We start from the raw sequence: 5,000 nt of genomic DNA, 5'->3' as shown, positions 1-5,000 counted from the left end.
AGCCTTGATAAGATTATTTACTTGTGTGGTGTTCTTTGTTTCAATGTGTCTTAGTACAATATTCACTTTATTTGTCTCTTGGTTTAGTCTCCATTGGTTAGCCTTCTTAAAGTCGCACACAAATTCTGTCCCTTCCGTATTCAATAGATCCAAAATTCTATTGTTAATCGATCTTCATTATTTGAGTAGTCACTGATCTCAGTTCTTTCACAATTCACGGTATTATATTCTTGCGAACAATTGTCCATCTCTTCCACTATACTACTTTCATTTCTCCCATGCCCAACCTCACCCGATATCCTTCTTTTAATAGATTCCAGCTCCAATTCTTTTAACCATCCATTCTTTCGTATGGCTCTCCCTTGGTCACATAATTTCTGTTCAGCAATTTCGAACAGTTCCATTACCTTCCATTCACTGTGCATTCGTCTTCTGTACCCTCTGACAAGTACGTCATTCGCATCCACTGGGATGCTCCGGTAGTAATACTCCACAACCATCATATCTACTTGTTTACTCCACCTATGTCTTGTAGCATGGCTAGCAGTTGCTGGATTACGACCGGACCCACCCTGCTGCACAGTAGGGAACCTGCCGAGTGCGGTACCTTCAACATTGATTCCAGTCCCGTTCACACTGTTATTGTCATTTATTTTGTTTGACATTTTCACTCACAAATGAGGTGCGTATTTAGGTTACTACCAATCGGTATTTTTATCGAGACACCATTTCTATCAAGGTAGGTCGCCAAGGTGGTAGGCTTCTTGCTTCCCTGGATTTCAAATCAGAGTGTTCATTTCTTAGGCTGCTTGCAACCCAAGGTTAACGAGTACAGCCTACTCGTAGCACTGGTTATTTGAAGGCGCCAGATACTCGCCTTTTCTCACACTTCTGTTGTTTTGGCGAAGTCAACTAAGACTGCAGAGCACTTACTACCCATAAATTGGGCCTGTTCCCTTCGCATTTGTGTGTGTTGGGGACCATGATCCTGATTCTCACTAGAAGATTGGTCTCGTATCTCCATCCAAATATTTCTCCGGAGTTAAGTACCGATTCGCGGGTCATTCGCCTTCATCCCAGGCATGGAGCTATTGGACACTGATAGGTTGTCACCACTGTGACTAAGGAGTTCTGTCTACCCTAGTTTTTAAATCAGAGTGTTTCTTCTCCTAGACAGACTGCCAACCAAGGCTCACGAGTTCTGTCTACCCGTTTTCGGTATGGCCATTGACGTTTTACGTTCCTCTGCCCTTTGCTGGGTTTTGTTTTCAATCCAGCAGGGTGTCGAAAATCCACCCCACTCACCAAGCAAGCTTAGTGGGGTTGCTGGCTTAGTCGCCGACGACTACACGGTTTCACAACGCCACTTGTTAATCATTCTGGGTAATTCTTGTTCTCTATTACAATTTCACTATTACTGCTATAATCCCTATCTTATTATTTCCTAGTTCGCTACTATAGTTTCACAATTATTACTATAATTATATTCTTACTGTGGTGTTGGCAGTCGGTGTTATGGGACGTGATGAGCTATGTGGTGCTGGTGGAGAGGATGACAGATGAGGTGGGCGGAAGTAGGGCTTGCAGGGGCCGGCGGAAGACTGCAGGGTGCATGCGTGGCAGGAAGCGAAAGCGGTCAAGCAGGACGCACGTATGGTCATCGACGAAGCGGGCCAGTTCCAGCATAGACGGCAAAGCGACAGGACGTATCGAATTCGTGAGAGACTGCTGCTTTCGCCGAGGTAAGACCTTTTGTATTTCTTTCTCCCGTTGCTTCTTTTTCTGTTGTCCTCTTCATCCATCACACTACAATTACTATAAGGTCCTGATATCTTAAGACAACAAATGATGGCTGATTTACGACTGTTGGTTTAGCTGCTGCTGATGCTGCGGCGTTAAATAAAGGAGCAGGCTTGTGCCTACTAATACAAACTGTTTGATTTGATCCCCAGTTGATATGGCTGGCAGTTAATTAAAGGTAGGTGGAAGGGGTTTTTTGGGAGTAGCGTCGGCAAGTTGTGACTACCATAGCTAAGATATCGAAGTTTATAAACATTTCACAGTTTATCATCATTATCATCATCATTATTATTGTTGTTGTTGTTGTTGTTGTTATTATTATTATTATTATTATTATTATTATTATTATTATTATTATTATTATTATTATATTATTATTATTATATTATTATTATTATTATTATTATTTTATTCATTATTTTTTTTTATAGCGTGCTTTCACCCACTACCGAGCGCAGCTCTGTGCGCCTTGGGTGTGTGCTTGTGATTTGTTGATGCTCTGATGGTTACTGTATTGAAAGTGTTCTGCGTAGGATGTGTGCAGTGCCTAGTAGTGCAATTTTCTGTATTGTTATATGTGTTTGTAAGTCCTGGTGTTTTTGTTATGTATTTGTCTGAATATTTTTTTATCATGCCTAATGCACCTACTATGATAGGAATTGTTTCTGTTTTTAGATTCCACATTCTGTTTACCTCTATTTCCAGGTCTTTGTATTTTGAGAGTTTCTCCATTTCTTTTAGAGACACATATTATTATTATTATTATTATTATTATTATTATTATTATTATTATTATTGTTGTTGTTGTTGTTGTTGTTGTTGTTGCTGCTGCTGCTGCTGTTGTTGTTGTTGTTGTTGTTGTTGTTGTGTTATTATAATTATTATTTAAGGATTGATGTTACTCCCCCAGAAGGTAAAGAAACAGTAAGAGTGCGGCTGTTATCGAATTAACAATATTTCAACACTTCGTATGTCTTCCACAAGTTCAAAATAATCTCCCCAATCGTCTTCATTTTTGTAATATTCAAAGATTGATATTACCAAAATGACTATTATTATCAATATCATATGAAGACACAGCTTATTTTGCTGGGTATGATGGAAAGTATCAGCTGTCCACAGCCAGTAGACTAAGGTGGCACTTGTTTACTGGTCATGCTCCAAGAACACTGCGAAGAATTCTTGCAGTTCCAAGCAATGCTGATTTTCGTAGGTGTTCTACCTTCACATTTGCACCGATCTTTTTCAACCATGTTGGTAGTGAGTGCAATCTTTTTCAGCCATGTTGCTAGTTATTATTATTATTATTATTATTATTATATTATTATTATTATTATTATTATTATTATTATATTATTAATATTATTATTATTATTATTATTATATATTATTATTATTATTTAATTATTATTATTATTATTATTATTATTATTATTAATATATTATTATTATTATTATTATTATTATTATTATTATATTATTAATCATTATAGGTTCATACATTCCATAATCGAAGAATGTGGGATCATATCGTATGCTTTACGATAATCGATCCATGCTATGGCTAAGTTTGTTTTCCTCCTCTTGCAATTTCTAAGTACAGTTTTGTCTACCAGGAGTTGATCCTTGGTACCTCTGCACTTGCGCTTGCACCCCTTCTGCTTATGTGGCAGGACTCCATTTCTCCCCAGATGTTCGTACATTGACTGCGACTATTTCAGTTAATAATTTCCACGTAAGTGGCAAGCAGGATATCAGCCTGTAATTGTCTACCGTATTGCCTTTTTCGATGTTTTTCAAGCACAGTATTGACCTACCCATTGTCAGCCAATCTGGTGTTACTTGGTCGGCATTTAACAAGTTGTTAAGCTATTCGTGAATGACATTCACGAAATCTTTTGATCCAGTAGCTTTGAACTCCATCTGGTCCTGTGACTTTCCAGTTGCTCATTTTCTGCCGATTTCCTTCACTTTTTTTACTGAAATGACTAGTTCTGCCTGTTGTGAACAGACTACTGTTTATTTCTTGCAACCATTTAGCATCCTTCTTGTGCTCCTTGTCTTTGCTTCAGATGTCACTGCAAAACCTTTGACTTTCAATGTTATCTGGTATCAACTTTTCATCTGTACACTCTCCATTTCTTTCTTTCTAGAATCTCTTCTGATCTACTCTGAATAACCTATTCTGCTGGTATCCCTTCATTCTTTGGTCATCTCTTACTATCTTTGCTCTCTTTGCAACAAGATGTTGTTTCAGTTCCTCCGTTATCTGTTTCATTTCCTCCATTAACACTATTCCTGTGGTAACCCTTCATTCTTTGGTCGTATCTTACAATCTTTACTTTCTTAGCAATGATGCGCTGTTTCATTTCCTCCGCTACTGCTTTCAGGCCCTTTCTTTCAATATCACACTTTCTGTTCAGTGCCCTGTATTTTTGTTCGCTTTTAAGCTCCCCTTCTCTTTTCGGTCTAACTCAGAAATTTCCTTCAAGAGCATATCTAACCCTGCCTGTATTGGTCTTTTCCACCATGGATCTTTTCTTTTGTCACTCCTATTATATTATATTGGGGTATCCTGAGATACGACCTAGATAGATAGATCATATTTCTTTTTCTTGACATCAACGCGCACATTTTATACTACAACAATACTTGCTGCTTTAATCAAATTATTTGCTTCTGTGATGTTTTTGTTCTGATGCATTTCAGTATTTCATTCACATTTTTCGTTTCTTGGTTCAATTTCCATCGATTAACCCTTTTAAGGTTACAAATAATGTCACTATCGTTCTCCTGTAGCCTTGTCTTTTTTCTGTTGTAGATTGCCTTTTGCCCATCTGTCATGTCACCATTAGTTTTATTGTCTTCTTCCAGACCATCTATACGTCTCTCATCGAGCAAGCTGACACTGTTCCTTTCCTGTGGTTTATTAGAGATCTCACCTCTGTTTTCTGCTATGACATTACTTTTATCAGTAAGAACTATATTTTCATCATTTCTTCTGCTGCTATTTTCCAATACCAGTTTTTTGATAGCTTCGAACTCTACTTCTGTGAACCAACGATCTTTTCATATTGCTCTTGCTTGATCACATTATCTCTGTTCCGTGAGTTGAAACACTCTTCTTTCTCTCCATTGATCATACATACGTTGTCGGTATCCCCAAATTTGAGCACCATTTTCGTCTACAGGGTTGCTCA

The sequence above is a fragment of the Octopus sinensis genome, linkage group LG4, assembly GCF_006345805.1.
Source record: "Octopus sinensis linkage group LG4, ASM634580v1, whole genome shotgun sequence".
Classification (NCBI taxonomy): domain Eukaryota; kingdom Metazoa; phylum Mollusca; class Cephalopoda; order Octopoda; family Octopodidae; genus Octopus; species Octopus sinensis.
The sequence above is the reverse complement of the archived record's forward strand: the minus strand, read 5'-3'. Positions refer to the sequence as shown.